This window comes from Lethenteron reissneri, chromosome 63 (assembly GCF_015708825.2).
Source record: "Lethenteron reissneri isolate LAM-NWPU_2019-01 chromosome 63, ASM1570882v1, whole genome shotgun sequence".
In the NCBI taxonomy this organism is placed as follows: domain Eukaryota; kingdom Metazoa; phylum Chordata; class Hyperoartia; order Petromyzontiformes; family Petromyzontidae; genus Lethenteron; species Lethenteron reissneri.
The window spans coordinates 9665715-9686093 of NC_083841.1; the positions used below are offsets into that span (position 1 = coordinate 9665715).

Sequence of the window (20379 nt, forward strand, 5' to 3'; positions counted from 1 at the left end):
CCTCACCCCCCATGCCCCACCCCCCTCACCCCCCATGCCCCACACCCCTCACCCCATGCCCCACCCCCTCACCCCCCATGTCCCACCCCCCTCACCCCCATGCCCCACCCCCCTCACCCCCATGCCCACCTCCCTCACCCCCCATGTCCCACCCCCTCACCCCATGCACCCACCCATGCCCCACCCCCTCACGCCCCCATTCCCCACCCCCCTCACCCCCCATTGTCCCCCCCCCTCACCCCCCATGCCCCACCCCCTCACCCCCCATGCCCCACCCCCCTCACCCCCCATGCCCCACCCCCCTCACCCCCCATGTCCCACCACCCCTCACCCCCCCATGCCCCACCCCCCTCAACCCCCCATGCCCCACCCCCCTCACCCCCATGCCCCACCCCCTCACCCCCCATGTCCCACCCCCCTCACCCCCCATGTCCCACCCCCCTCACCCCCCATGCCCCACCCCCCTCACCCTCCATGCCCCACCCCCTCACCCCCCATGTCCCACCCCCCTCACCCCCCATGGCCCCACCCCCCTCACCCCCATGCCCCACCCCCCTCACCCCCCATGCCCACCCCCTCACCCCCCATGTTCCCCACCCCCTCACCCCCCATGTGCCCACCACCCCTCACCCCCCATGGCCCACCCCCCTCACCCCCCATGCCCACCCCCCTCAGCCCCCATGTCCCACCCCCTCCACCCCCATGCCCACCCCCCTCAACCCCCATGCCCACCCCCCTCAGCCCCCCCATGCCCCACCCCCCTCACCCCCCATGTCCCCCCCCCCTCACCCCCCGATGCCCCACCCCTCACCCCCCCATCACCCCCCCTGTCCACCCCCCTCACCCCCCCATGCCCACCCCCCTCACCCCCCATGTCCCCATTCCCCCCCCCTCACCCCCCATGTCCCACCCCCCTCACCCCCCATGCCCCACCCCCCACCCCCCATGCCCCACCCCCCTCACCCCCCATGTCCCACCCCACCTCACCCCCATGCCCCACCCCCCTCACCCCCATGCCCCACCCCCCTCACCCCCCCATGTCCCACCCCCCTCACCCCCCATGCCCCACCCCCCTCACCCCCCATGCCCCACCCCCCTCACCACCCCCATGTCCCACCCCCCTCACCCCCCATGTCCCACCCCCCTCACCCCCCATGCCCACCCCCCTCACCCCCATGCCCCACCCCCCTCACCCCCATGCCCCACCCCCCTCACCCCCCATGTCCCCACCCCCCTCACCCCATGCCCCACCCCCCTCACCCCCATGCCCCACCCCCCTCACCCCCCATGTCCCACCCCCCTCACCCCCCATGCCCCACCCCCCTCACCCCATGCCCCACCCCCCTCACCCCCCATGCCCCACCCCCCTCACCCCCATGGCCCCACCCCCCTCACCCCCCATGCCCCACCCCCCTCCCCCATGCCCAACCCCCTCACACCCATGCCCCACCCCCCTCCACACCCCCATGCCCCACCCCCCTTCCCCCCGCTGCTACTTCCGCTTAGGCCTTAGGCCTTGGCCGAGTGGAGGCTGCGCGCGCTGTGCATTGTGGGTGGCGAGCGGCTGGTTTGGATTCCCGCTCACGGCACCGTCAGTGTCGAGCGAAAGCTTCTGAAGCGGCGGCTCGCTGGGCCTCTCTACGTCGACTCAGCCTGAAGGTGAGACCTCGCGCGGGTGTGTCCACATCAGCAGTGGCGGCGGCGGTGGAGGAGACAGAGGAGGCGCCTGGCCCACAGCTCGGCCTGCTGCCTGCTGACTGTTGTGGGTTACATTATAGTTGTGGTTACTATACGTTGTGGTTACATTATAGTGTTGTGGTTACATTATAGTTCGTGGGTACATTATAGTTTGTGGTTACATTATAGTGGTGGTTACCTTATAGTTGTGGTTACAGTATAGTTGTGGTTACAGTATAGGTTGGGGTTGACATTATAGTTGTGGTTACCTTATCGTTGTGGTTACATTATAGTTGTGGTTACAGTATAGTTGTGGTTACATTATAGTTGTGGTTACATTATAGTTGTGGTTACATTATAGTTGTGGTTACATTATAGTTGTGGTTACATTATAGTTGTGGTTACATTATAGTTGTGTTTACATTATAGTTGTGGTTACATTATAGTTGTGGTTACATTATAGTTGTGCTTACATTATAGTTGTGGTTACATTATAGTTGTGGTTACAGTATAGTTGTGGTTACATATAGTTGTGTTTACATTATAGTTGTGGTACATTATAGTTGTGGTTACATTATAGTTGTGCTTACATTATAGTTGTGGTTACATTATAGTTGTGGTTACATTTAGTTGTTCTTCTTATAGTGTGGTTACATTATAGTTGTGGTTACATTATAGTTGTGGTTAACATTATAGTTGTGGTTACATATAGTATTGTGGTTACATTATAGTTGTGCTTACATTATAGTTGTTGGTTTACATTATAGTTGTGGTTACAGTATAGTTGTGGTTACATTATAGTTGTGCTTACATTATAGTTGTGGTTACATTATAGTTGTGGTTACATTATAGTTGTGGTTACATTATAGTTGTGGTTACATTATAGTTGTGGTTACATTATAGTTGTGGTTACATTATAGTTGTGCTTACATTATAGTTGTGGTTACATTATAGTTGTGGTTACATTATAGTTGTGGTTACATTATAGTTGTGGTTACATTACAGTTGTGGTTACAGTATAGTTGTGGTTACATTATAGTTGTGGTTACAGTATAGTTGTGGTTACATTATAGTTGTGGTTACATTATAGTTGTGGTTACATTATAGTTGTGGTTACATTATAGTTGTGGTTACAGTATAGTTGTGGTTACATTATAGTTGTGGTTACAGTATAGTTGTGGTTACATTATAGTTGTGGTTACATTATAGTTGTGGTTACATTATAGTTGTGGTTACATTACAGTTGTGGTTACAGTATAGTTGTGGTTACATTATAGTTGTGGTTACAGTATAGTTGTGGTTACATTATAGTTGTGGTTACATTACAGTTGTGGTTACATTATAGTTGTGGTTACATTATAGTTGTGGTTACAGTATAGTTGTGGTTACATTATAGTTGTGGTTACATTATAGTTGTGGTTGCATTACAGTTGTGGTTACATTACAGTTGTGGTTACATTATAGTTGTGGTTACATTATAGTTGTGGTTACATTATAGTTGTGGTTACATTATAGTTGTGGTTGCATTACAGTTGTGGTTACATTACAGTTGTGGTTACATTATAGTTGTGGTTACATTATAGTTGTGGTTACATTATAGTTGTGCTTACATTATAGTTGTGGTTACAGTATAGTTGTGGTTACATTATAGTTGTGGTTACATTACAGTTGTGGTTACATTATAGTTGTGGTTACATTATAGTTGTGGTTACAGTATAGTTGTGGTTACATTATAGTTGTGGTTACATTATAGTTGTGGTTGCATTACAGTTGTGGTTACATTACAGTTGTGGTTACATTATAGTTGTGGTTACATTATAGTTGTGCTTACATTATAGTTGTGGTTACATTATAGTTGTGGTTACAGTATAGTTGTGGTTACATTATAGTTGTGGTTACATTACAGTTGTGGTTACATTATAGTTGTGGTTACATTATAGTTGTGGTTACAGTATAGTTGTGGTTACATTATAGTTGTGGTTACATTATAGTTGTGGTTGCATTACAGTTGTGGTTACATTACAGTTGTGGTTACATTATAGTTGTGGTTACATTATAGTTGTGGTTACATTACAGTTGTGGTTACAGTTGTTGGTCGTGGTTATTGTTGTGATTATAGTTGTGTGGTTGTTACTGTGGTGGCTGTGCAGGTGGTGGCACACGAGTTAACCCATAGCACCAGGGTCTAGCCCTCCTCTTGTACCGAGCCAGGCAGAGCAGTCGGCCCATGGCACCTGAGTCTGGCCCGTGACCTCCTCCTGCACTTAGCCTGGCACAGCCGTCAAACCATGGCACCTGGGTTATTGTGGTGACGTCATCGCCACGTAGTGGTGAATGGCGACTGTTGATGTGTGTGGGCTTGTGTGTGAGTATGATGGTGAATGCGAGAGTATAATGGTGAGTATCATGGTGAGTGTATCATGGTTAGTGAGTAATATTGAGTGTGATTTTGACTAATTCTCCCCCTCTCGCTGTCTCTGCTTTCCCCCCTAACTTCCTCGCCTGGTATACAGGAGTTTGGGTTCGATCCCGACCTTGATGCCTGCTGTATATTTGGAGTTTGCGTGTCTCTGTCTCTCCCCGTGGTCGCGTGGATTTTTCTCCGGGTCCTAAGGGTCCTCCGAGTCTTCCCTCCACATTTAGAAACATTCGTTTAAAGTTTTGACTTGACTGCAGGAATTCATATTCTTGGTTCTTTCGGTAAAGTCACGTAAATAGAAAAAAAAATATTTGTTTTAAATTTTTTTTAAATAAAAATACAAAATAAGATATATTGAAAATAATAAAAGCTATTTATTATATATTTTTTATTAATATATATTTTTATGTTTTGGTTTTCTATTTACTTGACTTTACCGAAAGAACCAAGAATATGAATATTCGTTTAAAGTATTTGGCTGCTGTAATTTACACGTGATGATGAACCACTTCGTTGAGCTATCATTGGTGCCAAGTCGCTTCTGAATAAGTAATATTTAAAAGTACTTTTTTTTTAAAACTCGCTTTAATGAAATGTACCGTACGAGTAATGGCAGAACTCCACGACTCCAGGAAGTTGCCCCGAGGCTTGCCATAACGTAAGGGACCGTGGTGATTTACAGCCAACGTCAGTTGAGCGTGGACAATTAGACCCAAGCCGAATCATAACATATAAAAATGAATGTTTAAAAATACTTTTTTTGATATAATCTAGATTTGTCATCAGTATGACATAAGTATACCAAGTTTGCAGTCGATACCACATTGGGAAGTGGGTTAAAATTGAGTTACAAGATTTGAGGATACGACAACAACAGTCCGTTAAATAAAAGCGCGTAATAAAAGAGATGTTTAGCTCAGTGGACCTTACTTGGTAAAATGAAAATCGTTGAGATTTTCGTCTAGTTTTGTCTCTCCTTCCCGAGCACAACAACAAGCAGGAGTAGTGGGAGGAGCTTTTTCCACTAAGTGGTGGTGACGACAGCACGGCGCTTGTGCCAGGATATGTGCACCACATATATCCATCACATAGAGACCCATAGAGTCATCACACATAGACCTATACACTCACCATGCACAGACCCTCAGACTTGCACAGAGAACCATGGACTCACCACAGAGGCCCATAGACTCATCAGACATAGATCCACAGACTCAAACAGAGCCCTATAGACTCACCAAACAGAGACATAGACTCACCAGACAGATACCCATAGACTCAATCGTACCCACACTCACATAGAGACCCACAGACTCGCCACACAGAGACCCATATAATCACCACACAGAGACCCATAGACTTACACAAAGGCGCATAGACTCATCACACAGAACCACAGACTCAAACACACCCACGGACTCGCAGAGTAAGACTCGCAGAGGTCTATGGACTCACCACACAAACACATAGACTCACCACAGAGACCCATAGACTCACCACATAGATTCTAGATTTGAAGCTTTCGTGACTGCAAGGATTCATATTATTAGGTTTTTTCGGTAAAGTCACGTAGGTAAAAAATTAAAATTAATAAAAGTAAAATAAAATAACAATCACGACGTTTCAGAGGCAACACAAGCTTCCGTCTTCAGGTGGAACCGTCACAGCACGGTAGCTGTATCAAGTGAGAGAAATTCCAAGAACACAGTATTTGTATATATACTGGTTAAGGGTGGAAGGAGCCAAGGTAGGCCCTGAATATTATTTTTGTGAGGTTCGGTGCGGCTGAAGCACGCTGTTAGGAATGGGCCTTTGTTGTGTAAACTAGGTGCGGATGATGTAAAGGTGCGTGTAAAAGGGACTGAGCCTTTTTGTTATGTAGAGATGATGTGGCTGAAATCGCTGCCAGGAAATGAGTCTTTGTTGTGTAGAATGATTGACTGAGCCTATTATTATGTGGAGGTGGTGCGGCTTAACTCGCTGCCAAGAAATTAGTCTTTGTTGTGTAGAATGGTTGACTGAGCCTATTATTATGTAGGGGTGGTGCAGCTGAAATCGCTGCCAGGAATGCTCCAAATATGGGAAGTTAAATATTTTTTTCATGATTAATAACATCTTTCCAATGATTACTAAGTTTGTACCCATCATCACGGTTGAAATTATGCCTGTGTTTGTATATTTGGTTGGCCTCGTACAAACCTTTGATGGTAGCCAGGAGGCTTGCAGAGCACCTTAGTCTCGGAAAAGACAATTTCATGAGAGCCCACAGCATTGTAGCAATGACTCTATGGTCTTCCCAAGATCCATAAAGAAGGCACCCCGCTATGACCCATCGTGTCGACCATCAAATCTCCTACGTACAAACTGGCCCGGTTTCTATCAGATACTCTGCTTCCCTTCACAGGCAAGACCTCTTCGGCAGTACTCAATTCAACCCAATTAGTCTCTATGGTCAAGGACATGGTACTATCTCCTGATGACATCCTCGTCAGTTTTGATGTAGTATCTCTGTTTACCAAGGTCCCAGTACCTGACACCCTAACAATAATTGAGGACTTGGTCCAACATGGATTGAATTCGGATGTACCTGCGCTGGTTAGGCATTGCCTCACCAACACTTATTTTACTTGGAATGGCACCTTCTACAAACAGAATGAGGGTACCCCTATGGGCTCCCCCTTGTCACCAGTGATAGCCAACATGTTCATGGAAAAGTTTGAATCAGACGCCATCCAGACATCCACCCTGCGTCCTTCCCTGTGGAAGAGGTATGTGGATGACACTTTCGTCATTTGGCCACATGGCCTCCCAGCATTGAACCACTTCTTGGACCACATCAATTCCAGACACCCATCCATCAGATTCACCATGGAAGTGGATAAAGATGGTAAACTACCATTCTTAGATATTCTGTTTGAGAGGAGACCTGACGGATGCTTGGGACATTCTGTCAGGAAAGCCACCCACACAGATTCCTACTTGAAACCCGATTCCCACCACCACCCATCTCAAAATAATTCTCTCATCAAAACGCTATACCACAGAGCTCATGGCATTTCTGACCAACACCACCTGGCCAGTGAATTAAGACATGTACATCGGGCCCTCAGGATGAACGGATACTCTGACCGCACCATCCGCCAAGCTGTTTCTCCCACCATACAGAAACAGCCACAAGAAACTCCGATCAAAACTATCACGTTACCATACATAGAAGGCGTGACCAAAAAAATCTCTAAAATTCTAAACAAACGTAAGATTCAAGTCCAATTCAGTACAGTACATAATATCCGTGACCTAATTCCATCTGTGAAAGATGTCATTCCTGACTTACAATACCCTGGAGTCTACAAACTGAGTTGCAGTTGTGGTGATTGCTACATTGGAGAAACGAAACGTCATATCTCTGATCGTGTCCGCGAGCACAAGTCAGATCTGAAACACGGCAAAACTGATTCTTCCGTTGTTGCCGATCATTTCTACAACGCTGTGGGCTCTCATGAAATTGTCTTTTCCGAGACTAAGGTGCTCTGCAAGCCTCCTGGCTACCATCAAAGGTTTGTACACGAGGCCATCCAAATATGCAAATACAGACATAATTTCAACCGTGATGATGGGTACAAACTTAGTAATCATTGGAAAGATGTTATTAATCGTGCAAAAAAGATTTAACTACACATATTTGGAGCATTCCTGGCAGCGGTTTCAGCCGCACCACACCTCTACATAATAATAGGCTCAGTCAACCATTCTACACAACGAAGACTCATTTCCTGACAGCGAGTTAAGCCACACCACCTCTACATAATATTAGGCTCAGTCAACCATTCTACACAACAACGACTCATTTCCTGACAGCGATGTAAGCCGCACCACCTCTACAGAATAATAGGCTCAGTCAATCATTCTACACACCAAAGACTCATTTCCTTGCAGCGATTTCAGCCGCATCATCTCTACATAACAACAAGGGCTCAGTCCCTTTAACACGCACCTTTACATCATCCGCACCTAGTTTACACAACAAAGGCCCATTCCTAACAGCGTGCTTCAGAGGCACCGAACCTCACAAAAATAATATTCAGGGCCTACCTTGGCTCCTCCCACCCTCAACCAGTATATATACAAATACTGTGTTCTTGGAATTTCTCACTTGATACAGCTATCGTGCTGTGACGGTTCCACCTGAAGACGGAAGCTTGTGTTGCCTCCGAAACGTCGTGATTTTTATTTTACTGTTATTAATTTAATTTTTTTACCTACGTGACTTCACCACATAGACCCATAGACTAATCAGACAGAGACGCATAGACTCACCCCACAGAGACCCACAGACTCGCAGAGAGATCCATGTACTCGCACAGATACCTATAGACTCACAGAGAGACCCATAGACTCACCAAACAGAGACCCATAGAATCACCACCTAGACACCCAAAGAGTCATACAAAAACGCATAGACTCATCACACAGAGAACCACCGACTCAAACAGACTCGCACAGAGCCCTATAGACTCACAAAACAGAGACACATAGACTTGTAGTGGGTTCCACGGAGACTGGGGACGTCTGTTAGAGGCAACTACAATACAGAACTCCCTTAACTCCCACTATCTAGGGAGGTACAGCCTCCGGTCTAGTGTGCACTCGCACTGGGTAATCTGGCTCTCAGCCCTCCGGCGATCTGTGCCCTAAGGAAGGCTAACTGACCCAACCCAGCCAAGGTACGGGTCCCGACCACTGGTCCAAGCTCGGCCCGGCCCTTACAAGGACGTCGGGCTTGGGGTCTCAGGGTCCTAGCTAGGGAGGCTACTCTGACCCGACCCAGCCAAGGTACGGGTCCCGACCACTGGTCCAAGCTCGGCCCGGCCCTTACAAGGACGTCGGGCTTGGGGTCTCAGGGTCCTAGCTAGGGAGGCTACTCTGACCCGACCCAGCCAAGGTACGGGTCCGGGCCACTGGTTCGGGCCACTGGTCCGGGCCACTGGTCCGCGCTCGGCCCCGGCCCTTACAAGGATGTCGGGTCCCGGTTTCCAGGGTCCTAGCCTAGCTAGTCTTCATCTTCGTAGCACTGCCTCGAACCGACCAGAGAACCGCAGGGACTTTCTGCCCCCAATATCTTCCAGTGGATCCTGGAACGCCCCCCCCCCCCCCAAGCCCCTCACCTGGGGTAGGGGAGGGGGAATCCAGGCTCTCTCTCTATCCCCTTGTACAGGCTGGCCCCCCCTACAGACCTCTGGCCGTAACTGCAGGTAAGTGGACAGGCGGTGTGTGCATACGCGTTTCCACGCTACAGACTCACCTCACAGAGACCCATAGACTCACCACACAGATCCATCGACTCGCAGAGAGACCCAAGGACTCGCATGTGAATGTGTGGTAATTTAGTTGAAGGTGGAGGGGGGTTACCAGCTCCTCGCACCCATCTAGAACTCCCTGTAGCCACTGTGGTGGCTGTGAGGCGATGTGAGGTTCACAGATGGTCAGGGTTGGCGCCCCCCCCCAAAATGGCATTTCTCACAACCACCGCTGCGTTATCGACCGTCGCCATTCGCCAATAAGTGACAGTGATGTCACCACGGCACCTGTGCCAGGCCATGTGCACTTTGAAGCCACGTGAAGTGTCAAAGGCTCGCTGACCGGATGTCCTGGAACAGACCCAGGTGCCATGGGTTGTCTGACTGAGATGACTGGCAGATGCACCACCTGTACCCCGTACTGTGCCAAATTGCTGCATATTTATCATCCGGTGTTCCGCTCGTTGTGAGCGTCACTCCTCCGTTTTTGTTGGAGGCTGACTGTCTCCAACTGCCCAGTAGAAGCGTCCTTCACGAGCCTCCCCCGCAGAGGCCGATCCCGACACCGCTGGTACCAGTCGTCGGCAAAGCCCACTCAGCTCCACATCCTTCCGTACCGCATCAGTCCACCTCCACTCCAGCCCATGCCGTGCCCGCCCAGCCCCCTCCATCCACCCACATACTCACTTACCGGCTTACTCACGCACTCACCCACTCATATCTGCTCACGCACCCACGCATGAAATTTTAAATGCAGGCTACGCAATGCATCGTGATCAATTTACACCAAAATCTACTCTCAACCACTTAAACCACATATTCGTGAACGATGCGCACCCTAATCAGCCACGATGGCTGTGTCCAGGGTGTTGTTATGTCACGTAGTAAGACGTTTGTCCTGCTCCCCCCCCCCCCCCCCCCCCCGTTATAACGCGGCGTCTATCTATGGCTTCGTCACATTGGCCTTAATGGACGCGTGGTGATGGTGAAAGATGATTCAGCGATGGACATTGAATTACTGGGACCCCATTTAACGTTCAGGTGACACGGGGCACGGTCAGTGAAGAACCTCTTATCTGTCCTGTAAGCAGACTCCTCTGCGTGGGATATTTATCACCTCATAATGCACAGACAACCGCCAACGCAGTCTCGCCTGCCTGAGGAGCTTGCTGATGATCGGACAGTGTCCAGATCTCTGAAGGATCTGTGAGCTACTCGCACACAAAGATCCCCCTGTAGCCTTTAACAGTCTGTTGGGGCAAGTGCTTTGTAACATCATCAAAGGGGCGCTGCAATACGATGCAATCAAAATCACCGATCAGAGATTTTCCCATATATGGTCTTTGTTGATCATGAATCGAGACTAATTGTATTGATTCCACTCAGTCGATCCGGCAGGAAGCTCAAAATGTCCGATTTAATCTAAAATCCTCTGCTTTTCACAGATCATACAAAGCAACGGTATTGATGCCCGATTTGTATGTACTTTTTATCTTAATTTTTTCATATAGTCTATCAGACTTTTGTGTTAAATCCCTCTGCAAAAAGTCATTTTGTATACTTATAAATCAATATTATGCTAATGCCAAATTTAATCATAGCTGCGATTCAGTTTACTCCGATTCGCTGTCATCTTTAACTCGATCCTGTGAGTGTACAATTTTATTTTAAACTTCATTTAGTGAGTGAAAACAAGACCACTTATATGCTGATGTCCATTTTTATCATAGCTGTGATTCATTCAGCCATTCACTCACTCAGCCACAAACGCATTCAGCCACAGACTCACTCAACGACTCGCTCAACCACTCAGCCGCTCACTCACTCAGTTATTCACTCACTCAACCACTCACTCAACCAATCATTCAACCACCCACCCACTCACTCACTCAACCAACCACTCACTCAATTACTTACTCAACCACTCAACCATCACTCTCTCACTCACTCAGCCATCACTTTCTCACTCCCTCAGCCATCACGCTCTCACTCACTCAGCCACTCTTTCAGCCATTCACTCACTCAGCCACACAATTGCTCAATGACTCACTCAACCACTCAGCCGCTCACTCACTCAGTTATTCTCTCACTCAACCATTCACTCAATCACTCAACCACTCACTCAACCACTCACTCACTCAGCCACTCACTCACTCAGCCACTCACTCACTCAGCCACTCACTCAAGCAATCACTCACTCAATTATTAACTCAACCACTCACTCACTCAACCACCTACCTACTCGCTCATCTACGCACTCGCTGACCTTTCCACTAATATACCCACTTCCCTATCCACTCACTCACCTACCCACTCGCCTATTTTATTTTACCAGGTAAGGCCCACTGAGCTATATAGCTCTTTTTCAGAAATTACCTTGCCATAAATGATAGCCCAATGAAGTGGCTTATCACGATGAAATGTAAATAAGCCAAATACTGTCAATGCATATTTATAAATGTGGAGGGCAAAACCAGAGAATCCGAAGAAGAATTCACTCAACTCCTCATGTAAGCATCAGGGTTTGGATCAAACCTACAACATCCTGAATACCGGGCGAAGCAGTGAACATCTCGTCACCCGGGTCACCCTAATCCATTCCCATATCTCTTCTCCGTGTGTGCTACAGGCGGGTGTCTCAGATTGCCAGCACCATGTGACGGGAGCCCCAGGGCATGCTGCGTGCTCGCCAGGAGGAGCTGGGCAAGATGGCCCAGTCGCTGGAGCAGCTGCTTGCGTGGCACCGCCGCTCTCACCCTGACGGAGTACAGCAACACAGTGGGGCGGCACCAGCAGGACACCCTGGACAACGCAGCCAAGGTGCGCGCCGGCCACTCACTCACTCAGTCACTCGCTCACTCAGTCACTCGCTCATACAGCCACTCATACAGCCACTCACTCAACTTGAACCACTCACTCAACCACTTACTCACTCAGCCACTCACTCATTCAGCCATTCACTCACTCAACCACTAACTTAAACCACTCGCTCAACTACTCACTCACTCAACCATTCATTCACTCAACCAATCAATCACTCACTCGGTCATTAACTCAACCACTCACTCAACCACTCATTCACTCAGACACTCATGCAACTGCTCACTCATCCACTCACTCAACCACACACTCATGCGCTCAAACACTAACTCATTCGCTCAAACACTCACTCATTCAAATACTCATTCAACCACTCACTAATTCACTCAACCACTCACTCAACCACTCACTCAATAACTCAGTTATTCAGCCACCCATTCACTCACTCAACCACTCACTCACTGAACCACTCACTCGCTCACTCAACCACTTGCTCGCTCATTGAACGAATCGCTCCATCAACCACTCCCTCACTCAACCACTAATTCAGCCACTCACTCAACCATTCACTCACTCACTCAGCCACTCACTCATTCAACCACTCACACACAGGCTCATCACTTGTATCTCAACCATCTCACTGAGTAACATAGCTCTGTTTTTTAGAAGTGACCTGGCCACAAATGATAGGTCAACAACGTGCCTTATGTGGAAATTTATAGCAGCCAACTACTCTAAATGCCTGTTTATAAATGTGTAGGGAAAATCTAGAGGACCAGAATAAAAATCCACTTGACCACGGAGAGAACATGCAAACTCCAAATATACAGATGTCAGGGTTGGGATCTAACCGAAAACCTCCTGTATACCAGACGAGGTAGTTAACATTGTATCCGGGCAAGCCGTACATCGAGCTGGAGTGGACCATGCGGCCCATCCCTATCGCGTGAGTGGCTCCCAATGTTGTTATTGTGTTCATATGTGTGTGGTCTGCTTGTGTGTATGTGTGTGCCGCACTGCGCTATGAACCCAACATGACCAGACTGTTGCCCCGCTCGCCCGGCTCGTTGAGAGGCTTGCCCACCCCACCGGGCGTTGTTGTGAAGATACCGCTGGGAGGAAGAATATCTCACAATACTGGAAGAGGTGAGGACTCCACGTAGTGGGTGATTAACTGGGTGAGTCGGTGAGTGAGTCGGTGGGTGAGTCGGTGGGTGAGTCGGTGGGTGAGTCGGTGGGTGAGTCGGTGGGTGAGTCGGTGGGTGAGTCGGTGGGTGAGTCGGTGGGTGAGTCGGTGGGTCAGTGGTTGAGGGAGTCGGTGGGTCAGTGGTTGAGCGAGTAGGTGGGTCAGTGGTTGAGGGAGTAGGTGGGTCAGTGGTTGAGGGAGTAGGTGGGTCAGTGGTTGAGGGAGTAGGTGAGGGAGTGGTTGAGGGAGTAGGTGAGTGAGTGGTTGAGGGAGTAGGTGAGTGAGTGTGTTAGAGAAGTGGGTGTGTTGAATTTGAGTGAATTGTTGAGTGAGTCGTTGGGTGAGTGAGTAGGTGGGTGTGGGTTAGAGATTGAGTGGGTGGTGGGTGATTGTGTGAATTAGTGGGTGGGTGAGTGAATGGTTTGAAGTGATTGAGTGGGTGAGAGGTGGGCTGGTGAGTGGATGAGTAAATTGGTGGGTTAGAGATTGAGTGTGTGGGTAACTAGGTGATTGGGTGGGTGAGTGGGTGAGTGGCTTAATGGATGAGTAAGTAGGTGAGTGCCTGGATAAGTGAGTGGATGGGAGCATGAGTGGGTGGATGGTTGAGTGAGTGGGTGAATTAGTGAGTGACTGTGTGGGTGGGCGGGTAGGTCAGTGCGTGATTGTGTGGGGGAGTGGGTGAGTGAGGGGTTGAGTGAATGAGTGAATAGGTGAGTGGGTGGGTGAGTAGATTGTTGGGTGAGTGGGTGGGTGGGTCAGTTAGTGGGTGGGTCAGTTAGTGGGTGGGTGAGTGAATATCGAAGGTTGAGCAGGTGAGTTAGTGTGTGATTGGGTGGGTGGGTGGGTGAGTCAAAGAGTGGGGCACCACGGTGGTGAGATGTTAACTACCTCACCTAGTATACAGGAGTTTGTGAATTTGATCCCATCCCTTCCACCTGTATATAAGGAGTTTGCATGTTCTCCCTGTGGTCGTGTGGATTTCTATCCGGGTCCTCCAGGTTTTCTCTCAGTAGCAGGGTTGGTGTGTGGTTTAGAGATTGAGTGGGTGGTTGGGTGAGTGTTGGGTGGGTGAAGTGAGTTGGTGGGTCGGTGAGTGCGTGGGTTTGTGATTGAGTAAGTGGATGAGTGAGGGGTTGGGTGAGCGATGGGTTGAGTGGGTGTGTTTTTTGTTCGTGAGTTTGTAGGTGGGTGAGTGGGTCAGTTAGTGGTTGGCGAGTAAGTGGGTGGGTGAGCAAGTGAGTGAATGGGTGTATTGGTAGGTGAGTGTGTAGCTTGGTGAGTGGTCTTAGGGTGAATCGGTGGGTAAGCAAGTGGTTAACTGAGTGAGTGGTTGGGTGGGTGGGTGAGTTGTTGACTGAGTGGGGTCAGCGAGTGGGTGGGTGAGTTGATGTGGGAGGTTTAGTGGGTAAGTTAGCGTGTGAGTGAGTCAGAGAGTGAGGCGCCAAGGTGCTGAGATGTTCACTGCTTCGCCTAGTATAAAGTAGTTTAGTTTAGGGGGTAGGTGGCTCGTTGGGTCGGTAGGCCTGTTGCAGGTCGAGTAGGTGGCTGGGTGAGTGAGTAGGTAAGTGGCTGGGTGAGTGGGTGGACTGGTGAGTGTGTGAGTTAGAGATAGAGTGGGTGGATGGGTGGGTGTATGATTGGGGGAGTGAAATGGTGAGTGGATGGGTGAATGAATTGTTGAGGGAGTGAGTCAGTGAGTGGGTGTGTAGGTGGGTGCGTAGGTAAGTGGTTAGAAAGGTGTGTGGGTTTTTTAGTGGGTGGGTCTTTGAGTGGGTATGTTGCTGAATGGGTAGGTGGCTGAATGGGTAGGTGAGTGGGTGGCTGCGAGTCAGAGAGTGGAGCCCCATGGTGCCGAGATGTTAACTACCTTCCTTACCTTTTGTACAGGAGGTTGTGGGTTCGGTCTCGATCGTGATGCCTGTATATTTGTAGATTGCATGTTCTCCTCGTGGTTCATGGATTTTTCTCCGAGTCCTCTGGGTTTTCCCTCCATATTTATCAACGTGCATTTAGAGGATATGGATGCTTTAAATGTCTACGTGATAATCCACTTGGTTAAGCCATCATTTGTGGCCATGTTGCTTCTGAATAAGATCTATATAGCTATGGGGGCCTTACCTTGTAAAAAAAAAATTTGTTTACAGTTGGGTGAGTGGGTATTTGAGTGCGTAGGTGGGTGAGTGAGTTGGTGGGTGGTTAGGTTAGTAGGTGAGGGGCTGGGTGAGTGAGTTGTTGGGTTAGATATGGAGTAGGTCACAGTGTGAGTGGGTGGGTTGGTGCGTGAGTTGGTCAGTGAGTGGGTGGGTGAGTTGGTGGGTGGGTTGTTGGGTGAGTGAGTTAGTGAGTGCGTGTGTAGGTGGGTGCGTGGATGAGTGGTTGAGTGAGTGGGTTAGAAATTGAGTGCGTGGCAGGGTGAGTGGGTTTTTGAGTCGGTTAGTGGGTTGGTGGGTGGCTTTAGTAGTTGAGTGGGTGAGTCAAAGAATTGAGCGCCACGGTGGCAAGATGTTAACTACCTCGCCTGTTATACAGAATGTTGTGGTTCGATCCCAACCCTGATGCCTGTGTATTTCACTCCACATTTAGAAACATGTAATAAGAGTAATTGGGTGCAATAAATGTATACAGCGACTTTGTTGAACTATCATTTGTGGCGAGGGTGCTTCTGAAAACAATCTTTATAGCTCAGTGGGCCTTACTGGGTAAAATACCGCTGGGAGGAAGAATATCTCACATTACCAGAAGAGGTGAGGACTACACATAGAGTGGGTGGGTCTGTGAGTGTGGCTCAGTGGTTGAGGGAGTAGGTAAGTGGGTGACTGAGTGTGTTAGAGATTGTGGGTGATAGGGTAAGTCATGGGTGTCTTGAGTTGGTGTGTTGTGTGAGAGTGAATAGACGAGTGGCTGGGTGAGTGGGTGGGTAGGTGAGTGGGTTAGAGATTGATTGGGTGAGTTAGTGGGTGGGTGGCTGAGTGGGTGGGTGGGTGAATGGGTTTAGAGATTGAGCGGTTGGTGGGTGATTGAGTGAATGAGTGGGTGGGTTTGTGAATGGTTGAGGTGAGTGAGTGGGTGGGGCAGCGCGTGAGTGGGTGAAGGTGGGTTGGTGAGAGGATGAGTGAATTGGTGGGTTCGAGATTGCGTGGGTGGGTGAATAGGTTTTACCTCTATACCTCTCGTGTCAGTTCAGAGGTTTTACCTCTATACCTCTCGTGTCAGTTCAGAGGTTTTACCTCTAAATCTCTCGTGTCAGGTCAGAGGTTTTACCTCTAAATCTCTCGTGTCAGTTCAGAGGTTTTACCTCTAAATCTCTCATGTCAGTTCAGAGGTTTTACCTCTAAATCTCTCGTGTCAGGTCAGAGGTTTTACCTCTAAATCTCTCATGTCAGTTCAGAGGTTTTACCTCTAAATCTCTCGTGTCAGGTCAGAGGTTTTACCTCTAAATCTCTCGTGTCAGTTCAGAGGTTTTACCTCTAAATCTCTCCTGTCAGTTCAGAGGTTTTACCTCTACATCTCTCATGTCAGGTCAGAGGTTTTATCTCTAAATCTCTCGTGTCAGGTCAGAGGTTTTACCTCTAAATCTCTCGTGTCAGTTCAGAGGTTTTATCTCTAAATCTCTCGTGTCAGTTCAGAGGTTTTACCTCTAAATCTCTCGTGTCAGGTCAGAGGTTTTCCCTCTCAATCTCCCGTGTCAGGTCAGAGGTTTTACCTCTAAATCTCTCGTGTCAGTTCAGAGGTTTTACCTCTAAATCTATCGTGTCAGGTCAGAGGTTTTACCTCTAAATCTCTCGTGTCAGGTCAGAGGGTTTATCTCTAAATCTCTCATGTCAGGTCAGAGGGTTTATCTCTAAATCTCTCGTGTCAGGTCAGAGGTTTTACCTCTAAATCTCTCAGTGTCAGGTCAGAGGTTTTACCTCTAAATCTCTCATGTCAGGTCAGAGGTTTTATCTCTAAATCTCTCATGTCAGGTCAGAGGTTTTACCTCTAAATCTCTCGTGTCAGGTCAGAGGTTTTACCTCTAAATCTCTCGTGTCAGGTCAGAGGTTTTACCTCTAGATTCCAAACTCTCCACCAAGGCAAAGACCAAAGAGCTCTCCAAGGATGTCAGGGACAAGATTGTAGACCTTCTAAAACCCAACTCTCAAAACCCCCTTACCCTTAAAACCATAACGGTCTAAACCCATCACCCTTTAAAATCCTAACCCATAAACCCCCAAACCTCTAACCCACTTAACCCTTCACCTAAACCCTTACAGCGAGGGAAAAAAGTATTTGATCCCCTGCTGATTTTGTACGTTTGCCCACTGACAAAGAAATGATCAGTCTATAATTTTAATGGTAGGTTAGTTTGAACAGTGAGAGACAGAATAACAACAACAAAATCCAGAAAACGCATATCAAAAATGTTATAAATTGATTGGCATTTAATGAGGGAAATAAGTATTTGACCCCCTCTCAATCAGAAAGATTTCTGGCTCCCAGGTGTCTTTTATAAAGGTAACGAGCTGAGATTAGGAGCACACTCTTAAAGGGAGTGCTCCTAATCTCAGCTTGTTACCTGTATAAAAGACACCTGTTCACAGAAGCAATCAATCAATCAGATTCCAAACTCTCCACCAAGGCCAAGACCAAAGAGCTCTCCAAGGATGTCAGGGATAAGATTGTAGACCTACACAAGGCTGGAATGGGCTACAAGACCATCGCCAAGCAGCTTGGTGAGAAGGTGACAACAGTTGGTGTGATTATTCGCAAATGGAAGAAACACAAAATAACTGTCAATCTCCCTCGGCCTGGGGCTCCATGCAAGATCTCACCTCGTGGAGTTGCAATGATCATGAGAACGGTGGGGAATCATCCCAGAACTACACAGGAGGATCTTGTCAATGATCTCAAGGCAGCTGGGACCATAGTCACCAAGAAAACAGTTGGTAACACACTACACCGTGAAGGACTGAAATTCTGCAGCGCCCGCAAGGTCCTTCTGCTCAAGAATGCACATATACATGCCCATCTGAAGTTTGCCAATGAACATCTGAATGATTCAGAGGACAACTGGGTAAAAGTGTTGTGGTCAGATGAGACGAAAATGGAGCTCTTTGGCATCAACTCAACTCGCCGTGTTTGGAGGAAGAGGAATGCTGCCTATGACCCCAAGAACACCATCCCCACCGTCAAACATGGAGGTGGAAACATTATTCTTTGGGGGTGTTTTTCTGCTAAGGGGACAGGACTACTTCACCGCATCAAAGGGACGATGGACGGGGCCATGTACCGTCAAATCTTGGGTGAGAACCTCCTTCCCTCAGCCAGGGCATTGAAAATGGGTCGTGGATGGGTATTCCAGCATGACAATGACCCAAAACACACGGCCAAGACAACAAAGGAGTAGCTCAAGAAGAAGCACATTAAGGTCCTGGAGTGGCCTAGCCAGTCTCCAAACCTTAATCCCATAGAAAATCTGTGGAGGGAGCTGAAGGTTCGAGTTGCCAAACGTCAGCCTCGAAACCTTAATGACTTGGAGAATATCTGCAAAGAGGAGTGGGACAAAATCCCTCCTGAGATGTGTGCAAACCTGGTGGCCAACTACAGAAACGTCTGACCTCTGTGATTTCCAACAAGGGTTTTGCCAACAAGTACTAAATCATGTTTTGCAGAGGGGTCAAATACTTATTTCCCTCATTTAAAATGCAAATCATGTTATAACACTTTTTGACATGCGTTTTTCTGGATTTTGTTGTTGTTATTCTGTCTTTCACTGTTAAAATAAACCTACCATTAAAATTATAGACTGATCATTTCTTTGTCAGTGGGAAAACTTACAAAATCAGCAGGGGATCAAATACTTTTTTCCCTCACTGTAAACCCAAAACCCTATAAACCCCTAACCCTCTAAACCCCTTTATCCTTAAACCCCTTTACCCTGAAAACCCTAACCCTCTAAAACCCTAAACCTCTAAACCCTTCACCCTTAAAACACTCTCAACCTCTATACCCCAAATAGCCTAATCCTCTAAACCCCTTTACCCTTAAATCCCTAACCCTCTAAACCCCTAACTCTCGAATCCCCTCAACCCCTAACACTCTCAACCTCTAAACCCTATAACCCTCGAAATCCCTAAACCCCTTATCCCTGAAATAACCCGAAACCTCTAAACCCTTAACTTTATAAATCCCTAACCCTCTAAACCCCTAACCCTTTTTATGGAATGTGGTGGGGGTGGGATCATGGGGTGGGTGGGTGCAGGGTGTGTGTGGTGTGCGGTGGGTGGTGGGTATCACAGGGGAGTGAATGGGTGCAGGGTGTGTGTGGTGGGTATGGTGATAGTGGTCGTGGTTCACAACGATCCGTGACCACCACCACCTCTACTGTGTGGTGGACCGGCCACCACACAGCAGCACGCGTCGGAGGAGTGAACGGATGGTTCTCCCTATGCGGGCCAGACTCCCTGGCTTCCTCTTCTCCTCCTGCATCACCATCACCTGATCCTCTTTCCTTGTCATCTCCTTCTCCACCATCTTCTCCACCAATGTCTCCTCCACCTGCACCACCATCTCCTCCTCCTGCTCCTTCGTCCATACCTCCTCTGTCTCCCCCCTCATCTCCTCTTCTTCCTGCACCACCAGCTCTTCCACCAGGGTCTCTTCCTCCTGCACCACCAGCTCCTCCACCGGGGTCTCCTCCTCCTGCACCACCAGCTCCTCCACCAGGGTCTCCTCCTCCTGCACCACCAGCTCCTCTACCAGGGTCTCCTCCTTCTGCACCACCAGCTCCTCCTCCACCAGGATCTCCTCCTCCTGCACCACCAGCTCTTGCACCAGGGTCTCCTCCTCCTGCACCAACAGCTCCTCCACCAGGGTCTCCTCCTCCTGCACCACCAGCTCCTCCACCAGGGTCTCCTCCTCCTGCACCAACAGCTCCTCCACCGGAGTCTCCTCTTCCTCCACAACAACCGTCAGCCATTTAGAGGCCTGGGCGAGCGCGGAGG

At 48.7% G+C, this 20379-nt stretch overlaps 1 long non-coding RNA gene across 1 annotated transcript; it reads left to right on the top strand.

The window, feature by feature from the left end:
- Nucleotides 1-1617: 1617 nt before the first annotated feature.
- On the top strand, nt 1618-13354 carry LOC133358628 (uncharacterized). The gene is made up of 3 exons (XR_009757104.1): nt 1618-1659; nt 12023-12213; nt 13256-13354. It is a non-coding gene; the product is annotated as an uncharacterized LOC133358628 (long non-coding RNA).
- The last annotated feature ends 7025 nt before the right edge of the window (nt 13355-20379 follow it).